General features: G+C 39.7%; 1 long non-coding RNA gene across 1 annotated transcript in view; it reads right to left on the reverse strand.

Moving 5' to 3' along the window:
* The window catches only part of LOC146445593 (uncharacterized), a 74623-nt gene extending 59118 nt beyond the window's left edge, over positions 1-15505 (reverse strand). The window contains exon 1 of the long non-coding RNA XR_014852675.1: positions 15277-15505. This is a non-coding gene — a long non-coding RNA (uncharacterized LOC146445593). The remainder of the gene's footprint in view (positions 1-15276) is intronic.
* Positions 15506-15732: the final 227 nt, after the last annotated feature.

Genomic DNA, 15732 nt, shown 5'->3' on the forward strand with positions numbered 1-15732 from the left:
ATTCACCATGGTATGAATGTGGCTTAGGTTGCCCAAAAGTTCCAGCTGAACAGAGAACACATCAAAGCTGATCAGGAGCAAAGAGAAGTGACTTTTTTTAATGTCATAGGCCAGGTCAGGCACAGCAGCAGCAGCACAATCCTGCTCTTTGAGCCTCTCACCTCACTCTCTGCCTCCCACACTTCACTGCCTCAAAGGCAGAGCTTTCTACACCTTTCTTTCAGATATGTCCATGAGCACCTTTGTGCTTCATTTCAGTTGCAAACTCATGGCTTTCAATGGAAGTTCTTGTTTTGAAAGAATATAATTCTCTCAATGATATATTATGTCCCACATTGCTGTGTGTGTGCTCATCAAGTCTTACTACTGCCTAAAAAAAAATACTCAGTTGAAAAAGAGTTCCAGGACTGCTGCATGGTTTTTAAAATATTTTTGGGGCAGTCAAATCAGGAGGACAAAAAAAAAAAATAATGACACAAGAGCAGTTAAAAAAATGGAAAAAAAAAAGACTCTGCATTATCTCTAATCAAAACAGACATGCTGTAGTAAAAAAAGAAGTAAAATAAAAATGTCTTGAGCAAATAAACAGTATTGAATTCTTCCAACAGCATCTGGCCCACATACATGTATTAAAGATGAGACACTGGGGGCACAGTGAGTCACAATTCAAGGCGAGTGGATTTGGTAAACTTTAGGGAGATTCAGAGTGCCAAGGAAAGTGAAAGTCCAAGGGAAGATGCTGAGGTGAGTGGAGTCACACTAATTGAAACCAGTTAATGTGGTGGGAGGGAAAGTAGCTGTCAAGAGAAGGGAAACGATTCAGGCATCCATGAAAAGTAGAAACTAGTAGCTAATTGTAACAGACAAATGCCCAGGTCACTTTATTCACTGCTCTGCAATTTAAAGATTTCCTAATTTAAAGCCCATATGAGATAATCCATTTCTTATTGAAACCAGAAAGGAGCCATGTACTTAACACAATGAGCCACGATCAGAAATTTATGTTCTCTTAGCTCTGCTACAGGTTGGGTTTTTTTTTTTTTTCATGTGACCTTGGACAAGTCACAATCTTTCAGTTCCTTATCTCTGAATTGGGGATTATATTCCACTGCTTCACAGAGGTGCCGAGAGATAAACATTTGCTCAGATAATGTGGTGATAACATCTCAGATACAAAAATAAATTAGGGCTATTATCTCCAGGGCAAGGATAGAGACCTTGCATGCATTTGCACTGCATTTACTGCAGCCCAGGCTCACTCCTCACCAGGGTCTTTAGATACCATGGTGATACAGATAATTAATAGGAGAAATCACTGTTCCAGTACAGGCAAGTAACTAATGCAGAAATAGGACAGGGATAGCAGATGAAGCCCTTCACACTACAGAGAAACCCTTCCCAAAATGTCATTTTAAACAGTAGTTGAATCAAAACATAAAGTTAAGGCCATTACAAATGCAAGACTGAAAATTTTTACCTTCTGGTAGAGTTTTATTAGCCCACTGAAAAAAAGGCTTCAATCTCATTTCATAATGAGCAGCCTGGAAAGTCCCACCTGTGGGAGCAAAGCTGTAGTGAACCAAGAGCCTATTTGGATTTGTTCAGGGCAGGAGCAGCCAAAAGGATCTGGACAAATTCCTCTGTCCCATCAAAGGCACCACGACAATTGGCAGTGGTTGGCACATCACGGGAGGTGCCAACCACAGATTTGTCATCACAATAACTTCAGGCAGGAATTTATTGTCCATTTTCAGAAGAACTCCCTGGGTTTGATGTGAGAGCTCTCAAGAGAAAGTTTCCATGACCTGGATAGATAATAACCTTCATACAAGCACTTAGAAGTGCTGAATTACACACATTATTTCCTAAAACCTATAGAAAAAAATTGCTCACTGCAATTGATAAATTTATATGTGTCCATACTGGTTTCTTCTGCATTAAATTATGCAGGACTTCTGCAGAATGGGCATAGTGAAAAGCTATTTTTCTGTTAATCTGGCATGATTCATGAATACCAAATTCACACTGCAATAAAGGAAAAGAAAGACACGTTGTACAATACCTTGATGAAGAAACTTAAAGAGATACTGTGAAGAATAAACCTGTTCCTATAATATGTTCAAGTTACAGCTTAATGTACCTCTATATGTAATACATTTAATTTCTTTGTAATGCCAGTCATACACTAATATTGTCAACTTAATTTTGGCCATTCATAAGACAAGGCATCTGCATAAAAATATTCAAAGATTAAATCTTTATGTTCAAGGAATCCTATAAATCACAGTATTCAACCTTTTCAAAAGTGATTACTGTCCATTCTAGTCTAAAGATTGTTTTAATCTTTAAAAGACTAATATTAGTGCTTCCACAACATCATAAATCAAGTCAAAACCAGAATGAGGCAGACAGCAGATATTTACTCTGATGACTGAACCTGTCATGACAAATACTAAAGCCTCTTCAGCAAACTTTGCTATAAACAGGAAAAATAATAAAAGGTAAATCAGTTCTGTGCATTTTTCTGAAGACTTCAGAAAAAGGGCTGAAATTTCAGAAAAAAAATTGGGCTGAGGAGGCACAGGCTGAGTTGCATGTCCCTGTCAATTTAAAGATCTCCCTCCACCTTTTTTGAAAATACAACATAAGCTATCTTACACAATATTCTTATAATTTTTTTCATAAGAAAACAAATTTTGAAGAAAAAGAAAACAAAGAAATTTTGGTTTTGTTTTGGGGGGTTTTTATGAGGCTTTTTATTTATTTTTTGTGGCATATCTGAGCTGCTTCTTTTATCATTCTTTACAGAAACAAAATTGCAAAGCAATTTTTCATCTCTTTTCATGCAGTTTTTTGGGAGACAATCTTCTAGTCTGAAAAATCCCTTTCTTCTTCTACTTAGACTCAGCCAATGATGGATTTCAGGAGCAAAAAAAAGAACAAGTCCATTAGATTTTGCAACACTTTCAGAGAACATACATTCGTTGTATGCAAATGTGTGCTATTTGAGAGTAATTTGATTTATATTTTACCCAAAGTAGTTCTTGGGGTGGAAAGGAGTTTGGGTCACTACCTCTTCTGTCCTTGCTGCAGGGACAAAAGTGCTGCTCTCCAGCCTTTTCAAATCAGCACCACTAAGAACTGAAACAGGAGTTAAGAGAAGCAGATACCTCTCAAACTGTGAGTTAAAAACTGTCTGCAAACAGATCCTCCAGCAGCATCTCCTTCTCCTATCAAATTCTTATCCTATCAAAGAATTCACCAGCTCTGCCAGCCTCCCAAATTCCTCTATTCAGAAAGACATGCAGGGAAAAATTGGGGGGGAAAAAAAGAAAATAGGCTGGGAAAACTTTAATCATCTTCTAAAAGCAACACAAGTTTTCTAATGTTAAATAAGAATAGCTGTAAATTTAGCTTATAGTAATTGCATGGTTTTTAACATTTTATCTAGTGATAAAATTAAAGTGAGTCACCTTCAGCTATCAAGCTTAAAGGCTCAGCTTCGGCTTTCAAGATTTGGTCTCTGCAGCCACCAAGACTTGGACTTGCTGCTGTTGGGAAAGAGAAACCCAAAGAAGGACCCAGGGCCAGTGCCTGAGCAGCCACAGGGAGATTAATTCACCAAACTGCAATGTTTGCTCAGGAAGGAACAAGCTCCAGCCCTGAGGGGAAGGGGAAGAGCCTCACAAAGAAACTGGCACTTCATTCAACATCTTGCTTTACAAACAGCCCTGCACCGTGCCTGGCTGACCTCCCTCGCTTGGTGCATTAACTCCTTTAAGCGCTCAGCCCTGGCTGTCCCTGCCCTGCCCTGACCACTCTATTAAGCGCCAGGCACTCTCCTGGTAGGACAGCGTGTGGCTCTGAGCTGTCACCTCCAGCACTGCCCTGTGAATGGAGCCTTCACCAGGAAACCTGCTCCTTTTATACCCACAGCCAGCCAGCAGCTATTCATGCTCCCTCAAAATTCCTCTTGCATTTGCAAATTTTTTTTATTGTAAACTCCTGCGTGGGTTTAGGGGATCTCTAAGGTGTCACTTATGCTCCACTGTTCATTGTGGAGCTTTTCTTCACCGCGGTTTTATTTATTTTATTTTTTTTTAAAGATCCAATCCCTGGAGAGTAAGGTCACAAGACCCACTAGCTATTGTGTTTAGCAACACAAAGACAACGCTCTGTTCTTATAAAATTCAGCAAAGCTTTAGTCAGGGAGATTTACATAGCGAAATCCCTTGGCAATGGAATTCATCAGCCCCTGGAATTATTGGGAATGAAGCAGGGCATGCATCTATCAGGGTGTGCTCCATCCTTTTTTGCCCTGACAGAACTGTTCTACAACAGTTTAATTCTTGCTGTTAGACACTGCTCAGAGTGCATCAGTCCTACAACATTTAATCTGGACCTGAGCAAAATACAGAAAGGAGAGATTCTCATTTATGACAGAGAAGGCTGCAGGTGCCTTTTGATGTTCTGTGAGTCCTGTTTGTTACATTCAGAACTTCATCTTGACAAAGGGATTCATATTTTGTGCTATTTTTAGGCTAAAGAATAGACTTGAGTCACTAAAGCTTCTAAGTAAGAAGTATTTTGGTGTAAAAATCTTATTAAAATTGATGATGAAAAGGCAATTACATGATTCCTAAATTAGTATTTTGAGATTTTAAGACTGAACATACTTAGAAATGCCTGTACTATAGTCCTATAGAGACAACTGAAACAATCCTTCTGGAAACAGACTAACTGCCCAAATTTCGGAATTTTTAACTAACTTCACAATACTTTCAGTAGCTATGAAAAAGTAATTTTTTTAAAGGAAACAGGTTGTTTTGTTTTTTTCTCAGCAGCATAGTTGGATGCCCATGCCATAATTTAGCAAGGTAATTTAACACAGACAGAAGGAAAATTTTATAACTGATCTTTAAGAACCAATGAAGGACTTCATCATTTTCATTAACATTTGCATCATTGTCAAAAACATCATTTTGGATTTAATTTCTCATGACTGTTCTTAGACTGTTGTGTTCATGTCTTGGAAAAAAATAATAGTGTGAAAACGAATAGGATTGTGTATATTATGGAAAACAGCAATTCTGAACTCATAATCTATCTCAGCTCCATTTTTACTCAAAAATTACTATTAAAGAGCTGTCTGCTATCAAACTTTTCTCCTCAGAAATTTAGAATGTTAACTATCTTATTTACTCAAGGTTTATACTAACAAAATACTACACAAGTAACTGAAAAAAAGACTCAAATCCTGAATAGTTCAACAGCCAGTCAAACAAAATGGACATATACCACAAAAAAAAAAAAATCAGAAATAAGGATCCCCCTGCAAAAGGCTCTGTACACAAACACCTTCAGAAATTGTCTTTATCTTGATATAAATTACCTGCTTATCTACATGATAAGTGCTCGGAACAAGTTCATGTTGTCATCACAGAGATATGAAAGAGAAGTGTGGGAAGGCTGACAGATATTTTAATTTCATGGAGGAAAAAAAAACTAGCCAAGACCTCCAGGGTACCTTCTAACCTAGATCTAGGTCCTGACAGCAGCCAGCGGTAACTGTAGGGGCAAGTAAGTAAAGGGAATACCAGTTCTTCCTACATATTTTTATTGGCATGGAATTATATTTCCATTTCCCTGCAGCCTCTGTGGGTCCCTCTGAACTACTGGATTTTGAGTTCCAGCACAGAAAGGGCCATGGGATACTTCAGGACCAAGCAAGACTCCAAATCCTGTCCTCTTGGCGCTCATTTGCTCCTAGGGGTTCCCCGAGGGGAGCCAACATATGCTTAAATGAAACCACATGGTGGTTTTTTCTGCTGTATCTTGTAAAATTCAGTAACATGGCACAAAGGAATTAGTTAAAAATGAGTTGTGGTTTCATCATTTTCCAAGCTCCATGATGCTTCCTGCTTTGATTTTCAGAGACCACATGTAGCATTAGAGAGCAAACCAAATTTCTCTGTGTTTAACCCTTTCTTTTACACACCAGCAGACACTTTTTCTCTAAAAATAGACTTCCTTATTAATGGCAATCTGTTGAAGGTGTTTACTTGCAAAAAATATGCCACTATCCCACCTTTTAATATAGAAAGCCATGACTGATGAGATGCCTCAAGAATATGTCAACAGCTGAGTATGAATACAGCTGAAAGACTCAGCACAACCAATATTTAAAATATTTCCTTTTTCTTTTTTTTTATGGCAAAGGATCAATACAAAGCTGCATCTTGTGGCTTGAACACCATCTCTTTTTTGTTCCAGGGAAATAACCTCCTAATATCTATGTGCCAACATTAATGATGCTCCTATGACAGTGAAAGTTTACAAAAGGAGACAATAGAGACAGCAAAAGAAGCAATGAGCAATAAAAAGTGAAAGAACAAAGACAAAACCAGAGATTTTACAGATAAGTGGTTCATTTTGTTTGGTTGGGAGAGCTGGGCTCCAACCACTCCTTGACAAAGTGAATATTTAATGGAATAAAAATTTTGTATTGCAGAATTTGTAATGACAAGGCATTTCTAGAGCTTAAAATACAACTGATAATTATAGAGATTAATTCTGATGTGTGTGTTTTGGAGGTGCCAGAATACCAAATGTAGAAGTAACACTTTTCCTCTTCACTGCAGGAGAAAGGGAATATTTGTGTGCATCTCAAACAAGTAAAAATTGAAGATGAGTATTGATTTATTCTTTTTCTCCCTGACCCAACAAAAGTATTTGTTTTAAAATGAAATTTTAAGAGTCAGGATCTACATTTACAGAAATGTGGGAATAAAGTGAGGAAGGAGAGTTTCATCATCATCTCAAACAGAAAAGCAGAGATACAGAATACTTCCTTGTACTCTTCTTGTGGAACCTGCCTTTAATTCACTGGCTTTCAAGTTTTAAAACTTGCCAACACCTGATAATTTCTCAATGAAAAAGGGCACTTCTGTGTCCTGAGCCCATTAAAATATGGTTGTCTTTCCAAGTGACATGCTACTATGATAAATCCACATGTCCCTAAAGCTAAATATCTGATTTTAAGGTATACATTTCTTCAGTCTGGAATGCTCAAGCTAGCATTAATTATTCTAGGCACTTGCAACAGAAACTTCTGGACATTTACTGGTATAAAAATCAGGGTGAGGGGGAAGGGATCGAGGCTCAAACAGCCCTGGTTACAGCCAGCTATGTGTAATAAAGTCTTTAATTAAGTAGTGCAAGTGAACTCTGTGGGCTCTTTTGGGATGGGAAGGTGGAGAGAGTGGGATTAGAGCCCACAGCACTAAATCAACACTCACAATTACAGCCACATATGGTGCAAGTGGAATTCAGTAGAAGTTTGAGACATCTGAGGCCAAATCAGCCCGACTGCTATAAAGTTATCCCGTTAAAGGAGAGCAGCAAAGGTCATGGCAGCTCATGGCAAATATAAAAATGAGAACTAGAGGCAGGAAACAGTGTTCAGATGTTACCGAGCTTTAAACCTGTTTTATGTCTGCTCTGGGCCTTCCATTTGTCCAGACACTGCACACCAAACCTGCTCTGACCACATCAGCTACAGCACAGCCTGGTTCTTGAACAGCCAAGGAAAGAGCACTGCAGCTGTGTGCCTTTGCCACGTGGGATAATGTAACAGATCATATTGGTAAAAATTAATTGGTGGATATTAATGCATTTATAGCTTCCCTGTTCCCATTCTAGTTGTGAATCAAGTAGAATTCTTATCTTCCATGGGTAGAAACAAAACAAAAACCCCTCCTTTCACTAGGACAGAGTAAAGTGAGACAGAAACAAGAAACAGGACACAATTCCCAGCTGTGCATTGCAGAAAGTTCTATGTGCAATGAACAGTGGCTACTAGGGCAAGATGAAAAAAAAACCCAGAACATTTACTTTATCAAAATTATCTTACAGACTGAGTTAAAACAAGGATTCTATATTTAAAATTTAAAAAAAAAATACACTCCACCCAAGACAGAACACCTTGCATGTTCAGCATGTTTCTGCAAATGTTCTACTATTAAATCAATTCCTGCAAGTATTTTGTTGACAATGGAAAGATGCAAGTAAATAAAAACATTGCAAATATGATACACCAGTAAAAAGGATGAAGACTGAAGAACTAGAAGAGATACTACAAACAATATAAAAATGAACTGCTTTTTGGTTTTTTTTCCCCTGTCCATAACATGAATGTAAGAATATAGTAGCATTTTTCAGTTCCACTCCCTACTCCAGCTTTTAGTGGTTTTTCAGCCATTTGGAAATTCATGTGGGCAAAAAGGGTCTGAACCCTGGGAAAAAGGCTGCCCCCATGGTTAAACAAATAGTGCATGAGAAGAAAAATAGCAGACCTTTTTCAGCTATCTTTGAACATCTGACATCACTGAGCAGTGATTAGAGTCCAAGACAGATCCACATTGCATCTGCAAGGCGCAGACAAACACACCCACACCACTGTTAGCTGCCGGCAGACATGAGGAGCTCTTCCCATCAAGAGGATGTCTTTGTCTAAAAGAGAACACTGACTTATCCTTAACTTACAAATGTCTACCCAGAAGATCAGTTGGGTCTTAAGCAGGCTAACCAAACCTTTTCTCAAAATCATGTACTTTAAGCAGGGTAAGACTTCCCAAAGCTTTAAGGCAACGGAGGTAGGGAGAGAATTGGCATCAATTTCCAGCTTACAGAAGCAATCTTTTGAGTCTTAGACACACCGTCTTCACTCAGAAAATAAGGAAATTTCTTTTATCCATTACTATCCTCTGCTAGAAATACTTTCTTCCTATAGAATTTAAATTTCTGTGCCATATTTGACATATGAATAAATTCACAGATTACTTTTTATTAGCAAATTCCCTAACTTTTAGAACAAGGGGTATTAAAATCACTCATACACCTGGGAAAACTGAGGAAATTATTATAATACAATCTTTACATATGGTATTGAGGCTACATTTACTGCAAGATGACAGATTACTACTTATGAACTTTGCATAGTAGTAACCACTTCTTACTTAATATCTACTGCTATTATCATCATGACAGACAAACAATGTTTTGCTGCTCCCAGCAGTTCAACATTGCATTTATTCACTGTGTAATACAACACATGTATCCAAGTACATAGATTAAAATGGAATTTTGAATCAGTGCTGTACCTGAAACCATTTATTCTTTTGATCAAGGAGTCTGCTAAAAGAAACATTATTGATCTTGGGTTCAGTGCAGCATTGCTGTGTAACTATTTTATGGGTATGTGGTCTGGTAGAGCAAGGGATCTTGTTTCCATTCTGCTGTGAGCAACCAACTGTCAGGAGGGGAACTTGCTTCCAGGGTTTCCCTGTTTTTTCAGAGTGGTGGCTCAGGAATGAAAAGGATCCCTAGATTAATTAAAAGCTGTCTCAAAGGTGGTGAGGAAGATGAGGCCATGGAAACAGGGTGGGTAAAACCTCATGGGCTCTCCAGGTGGACACAGGCAGCAGTTTTTCCAGAGCCATTCCAACCGAGGCAGCAAACCACAGGGACAAGAGACAACAATAAATTAAAAAGAAGTGGTAAACCAGAGGGGGAGTTAGCCTGGTGTGGCTACAAATTATTCCTTAGTTGGAATTGTATTTGCTTCTTTGTTGTTCCCTTCTACATCCATGTTTTTTGCTTTATGGAGGTAAGTTAGTAGTTAGTTATCATAAATATTGTTTCTAAGGCTAGAGACAACTAGGCTGACTTAGGGCTGCTAAGGCAGCTGTGATAAATCACAGGGAAGCCCAGGCCATGCCTGGTGGGAACAGAGTGAGTCAGCTGAGGGGTGATGGATGCTGGAGGTTATTTATTCCAGAGGATGCCAGGGAGAGCTGGAAGTGCAGTTGTCCCTGTGGTGACTGCAACAAATCATCCGATTAATAAAGTTTGTATTTTAAGTCCAGTGATCTTGAAAAGCCAATGCATTCTGTACTCCCATTCTTCTCTCCTTTTGTTTAAAAAGAAACGGCCAAATATAAATATATTTAGCAGGCAAGTAGCAAAATATCACCACCAGTGGGCATCTAATAACTAAACTAAAAGTGTAATGAGTACGTGGTAGTTACAGTACAGTACAGTACTGCCTGAAAATGTTCTCTTTCTAATATTAATATGAAGAACAACCTGAATGTGGATTAACTTTATCAGTCAGATAAATTTCGGCATCTAATGAAAGCTACTTTAGTTCTCACAACTCCTGTTTCCCTTGCAAAATGAGAAAAACTGGGAAAAAATCCTGATTATTTCAGTCAGAGTAACTCCAGCATCCCCCAGTGTCTGAGTTCCCATTTAGCCCAGGTTCAGCAGGGTAAAAGCATCATCTGATTGAATCCTCCGCATAGCTAACTGGAGATTGGTAGGATTTTTGAAAGAAGGGGTAATGCTGGGAGATAAGTTACACATGTCCAATGCAGGATAGCAAGTTGCTGCTGATTAGTGATCTTCTGTAATGGTAATGCAGCCCAGTATTCAGGGGATTGCAATTGATCTCTTTTGAAGATGTACAGTGTGCCCCTTCATTGACCCAGGCTGAGGCTGCACAGTGGGGAATGAGAACAACTTTGAAAAGCAACGATAAAAATGTAGCTTAAATTAAGCCAAAATTAGGGTAACACTGTTTTGTTTATTTGCTTGCTTTTAGAAGTGTTGCATTGTTGCATCAATGCTACTCTAGTCAATAAAGGGCAAATTTAAATTCTAAATATCTGGGTTGTTTACACCCTGATGATTATAGCAATCCCAAGTTACTGACTGCTCGCTCAGTTGCATTTGTTGAAAGCATATTTTCCAAGAAATCTGCAAAATCAAACTGAGCTGTGCCACTCCTCACAGAAGTTTGTTTGAACTTAGCTGCAAAGTTTCAGTGATGGCAACTCTGCTAACTTCCTAGACATTAATTTTCCACTGCTCACTTAAAGAAAGAGATTTCTGCATCAGAAATGGTGAACAATTGCCATAGATGCTCAGGGATTAACTGAGGCAGGAGGACACTTGGTTTTATTTACAGAGGACATCTGTGCTGAAGTTGAACTTGGCTGCAGAGGGAAGCAGCACATTCTCAGTGTCACAGCAAGAGGAATGCTTTGTTCTTTGTCCCGTGCCCCTCACGGAGTCTCTCAGCTCAAACCAAACAACACTGAGGGAATCAAGCAAGTTCATTCTCTCCTCCTACTCCAAGACAGTCTCAGCCAAGAGCAGTGGGAAAGAATCATCCTCAGGATACACCTGTAATGTTCTCACAAATAAATTGGGATCAGTTGCTAATTTACAATCCTGCATAGCCTCCCCAGTTTCTGAGTTCCCCCAAAACTGCTCCTGTTAGTAAGGCACTGCTGCTTCAAGCTTCATCATCACAACCTCTGCACAGCAGCAAGACTTCAATAAAATGTCCAGAAATTTTGTAATAATGTGACATGGAATTTACTAAACTAGATTAGAAAAGTAAAGTCTTCTAGCTCTTTGCAAATTTTCCACAGTCCAGTCCCAATTCAGTGATTTGCTTACTAATTAGGACTCCTATTTTACAGAGCTCTTAATTTATTTTTCTGAATGAGAATGAACTCCTGACACATTTGAAACGGAGATTTTAAGAAAAAAGAATTTGAATCCGAGAGGCTGCAGAGCTTACAGGGCACCAACTATTTGTCTGTTGTGCTTGTTCCTGAATAAAACCTTTTTGACCAAGCTAAGCTCTGTACCCTCACCATCCTTGGCTAGCTCAGGCACACAGAAATTTACCAAAGACAAGTTTTGACTGATCTTTCTTAGCACATCATAACAGCAGCTCCCAAAGAAGCATGTTTTCCAAGGGATGTAGGTGCAGAAGGAGGAATTGCATCCATTGTTCTGTTGCAACTCCAAATATCTGCCCCTCTTTAGGTGCTGCTGCTGAGGAGTTTTGTGTGTTCTGTTGTGAGTGAAGGTGGTCAAACAGCACAAATCCACATTCAGGCATGCAGTTTGCCAGGCACAGCTCCAGCACTGAAGTGTTGTGTGCTGATGGCTGCTGTGCAGCCAACCCACCTGTCAAGACACAGGGAGAGATGACTTAAAATAAAGAACGCCTGGTGTAAATCAAATATTGATGGAAGGAGGCCTTAATCACCTGCCTGCAGCTCCTCGAGGCACTGCGAGAGTTGATTTCAGACTTATTTACTGAGTTCCCTTCACCTTTTCCCCCTTCATTAATTTGCTGGGAAATGCTGAATGGATAGAAGGGAGACTGCTGTCCAAAGAGCAGATGTTGTTGCAAGCACTGATGGCTCTGATATTCTTGCCCTCTGCTTTTCTGTTTAAATGAGACCTTCCCACCCATGCACACACTCTGCACAAAGAACAGAGCAGTCGTGGCACTATCTACATGTTATTCAACACCAGCTTATGTTTAATCAGTGTTCTTCCAGCTGCATGTTTTAGACCAGCTGATTGGTCTTGGCCTCCCTCTGGCTCTTTATCTTGGGAGATTTGGCCATGGGTGCAGGTACAAGGACTTCACAGCTTAAAGCTCCTTTAATCAGGTATTTATCTTTGCTTGCTCAGCTCCGGTTAGGGGCAGCTGGGGGAGACAGTTTGGAAGAAATTGGATACATTAAGGCACAGAGGCACATCTTTCCACCCAATTTTAGGGATCTGACTACTAGCCAGACACACTATTTTGGCTGGGGAAGGTTGCATTTTTGGATTGCTTGGCACTTTTTTCCTGTCCTGCATTACAACGGGTTCAAAGCCAAAAAGGAAAGAGAGAACGGAATGAAAACAGTCGTGTGGGGGGCTGTGAAAAATAACATTGCTGTGAAGCTGGGATAATAAACAGTGACCCATGATGATCATAACTGAGCAGCTACAAAAGCACTGGGAAGAAGGGAAACATCGTTCAGCTGCAATAGAGTCTTTAAGTGAGTGGTCCTACAGCAGCTAACATCCGCTCAGATGGCTGGGAAACCAGCAGGGCTTGAGGGAGCCCAGCCATTTTGCTATTAAAAAGCTTGATGTCCTCTCAGCACTGATGGCAGGAACACGTCTGAAGGTGCAGAGCATCTGTTCAGCTCCCCTTTCCTAAAGCTGGCTGCAGCCTCTGCACACAGAACATTTAAGTGTTTCCCCCATGCACTTCCTGCCTGATACAGGATGCTGTCTCCCACAGCAATAAAGGAAATGATAGCCTCCCATATACATTCGAGTAATAATAAAATGAGAAGTAGGTAATAATAACCAGAGCCATATGAAATATGCACTTCATGAACCAAAATTAAACTGGAGGAATGGCTAAGCAGGAAAGGTCAGGGCTCATAAACTGAACATAATCTCCTGTGCTTTACGCCTCCCTCCCCAAAAGCAAATTAAATTTTAATGATTTTTGGAAGCTCTGACTGCTAAATACCATTTCCAACCTTCTGTATGAATGACAGCATAACCCTAAGGCCAGTGAAAGTGGCCAAGACCGTGTGTTTTTACACGCAATGTGTTGGATAATTCCCTACTCTATAGAACATACATCCTGGTGGGATGATGGAAGCAGTTAGGATTGAAAACTCTGCTCAGCGCTCAGGAGATCAAGATGACTGAGAGGGAGTCTCATCAGTGTCCATCAGTATCTCAAGGGAGGGTGGCAAGGGGATGGAGCCAAGCACTGGGATAAGAGGAATGGGCAGACAGTGATGCACAGGAGGTTCCACCTGAATATGAGGAAGAACTTTGTCCCTGTGAGGTGACAAGGGACAGGGATAGGTTGCCCAGAGAGGTGAGGATTCTCCCTCAGTGGGATTTTTCCAGAAGCATCTGGACACAACCCTGTGCCCTGTGCTCTGGGATGGCCCTGCTGGAGCAGATGCCCCACTGCGGTCCCTTCCAGCCTGGTCCATTCTAGGATTCTGTGATCTCCACTGCTCTAATGCTGACAGCATCATGAAAAATCTCTCCTGGAGCAGATGACAAGGGTTCTGTGTTCACTTTACACAAAATTAAACCTCCACACTAACCGTAATATGTTGAGAATATGGCTTAAGTTATTTGGCAAAAGTAATTTATTGATATATTTCAAATACTGCAAAACTTTGCTTGAGAAAACTGGTATGCTTTTTTTTTTTCTTTTTACTAATTTTTCTCACTACTACTCTACTGATACGAGCATTTCATATTCTGAACTCTATTCAGTATCCATAAATCTGGATAAAAGAAGAAGCTGAAGACCTAAAATAGTTTCTAAGATATTTCTTCAGCTTCAGATGAAGTTTTTTAGTTGCTGTAAAGCCATCAAGAAATTACAGGTATTAAGCTGGGAAGTAAAACAGCACAAAATTAATGTGGACCCCATCAAGAAAAATTTTAGGAGCCTGGTCTAGGTAAATAAAAGGAGCTTAGCCTGAAGTAGAGGGGAGGCTGGGACAGTGTATGACCTCAAGACAGCTGCTTGCCCTAGTGTACCTCAGCCGAACCATAGGCGACTCCTTATACCAAATATTTCACCCATGTTCATCCCAGCTGCTAAATAAACAACCAAAACTGGCAGCAGATTTTAAAACAGTTGTTGCTGGCTTATTCAGTTACTTGAACTGGTTATTGGGTTCACATATTTTTTTAAAGCTTGATTGTTTTTAGATAAAATGAATACAAAATGCCAACTAATAGCAGTTTTTAAATTATTTTCAGGAAAAAGAAAGTCAAACTGGAAGAGATAAAGCTTTCTTAAAGATACTCTGCACTGACTCAGATGCATTAAATAAATTTGCATGAGAAAGGGAAGGGGTTTTTTAGTGCTTTCGAAGCATACAAAATCATGGCATTCACATTAGAGGGAAAAACTTCAAAGTACAGACAAACTCCAACTTTCATGATAAACAAATATTATTACTACTGCTTACCTGTACATCACCATTCATGTAAAAATAATCTGCAATTATCAATCTTTCCTGTTTTACAGAAGAAACTGAAATAAGATTTCACAAAGTCAGCAGAAAAGTCTGGAGTAAAACTTCTCAACTCATCCTACTCTGATTTTTGGACACACTGGGAATTAGAATTAGTTTTTGTATTCTGTGTTGTTTAGAACTATGGGGAAAGTGACTGGCAAACCACAAGAAAGGCAGAGGAGATGCATAAAAAAAAAAAAAAAAAGCAAGCCTTTTCTGATGTGAGGCTACGGTGATGACAATTGCAGAACAAGCCTCTCTTTACAAAAATCAGATCATCTCGAGGTCATTATCACACTTGCAAAACCTCTGAGCATCACTGACTCTTGGCAGCTTTTGTGCTCACCCATCTGTCATTGCCTCCTTGTCCTCCTCACAGCCAGGGGAATGAATGCCCTGGAAAGGAGCAGGGTAATTAACGGGGCTGCTATCTCAGGAGGTGCCTCCTTTTGTGCAGGGCAGCTCTAATGGATTCTGCAGAGACACTCAGCCCAGTCAGGAGCATTCCTGTGCTGCCAGGAACGGCGGCTCACTGCCTCAGCCCGAGCTGGACACTTGGGGGGCTGGAGAAACACTAAACACATTAAAACAAATAAAAAAAGGATAAAGAGACTCAAGCCATGAAGACAAATGTCTTCTGGTGAAGGACTGATTATCATTTCATTTTCCAGCCTACACACATTCTAATAACCTCACAAATAAATAAGGAGTTCCACAATAAACTCCAGAAGCTATTTGCTGGAAATTGCTCTCCCTGCTCTTTACAATTGAGGCAATGGAAATACTACACCTCTTTAGAATT

This window comes from Lichenostomus cassidix, chromosome 1 (assembly GCF_008360975.1).
Source record: "Lichenostomus cassidix isolate B80296 chromosome 1, HeHo_3.0, whole genome shotgun sequence".
NCBI lineage: Eukaryota > Metazoa > Chordata > Aves > Passeriformes > Meliphagidae > Lichenostomus > Lichenostomus cassidix.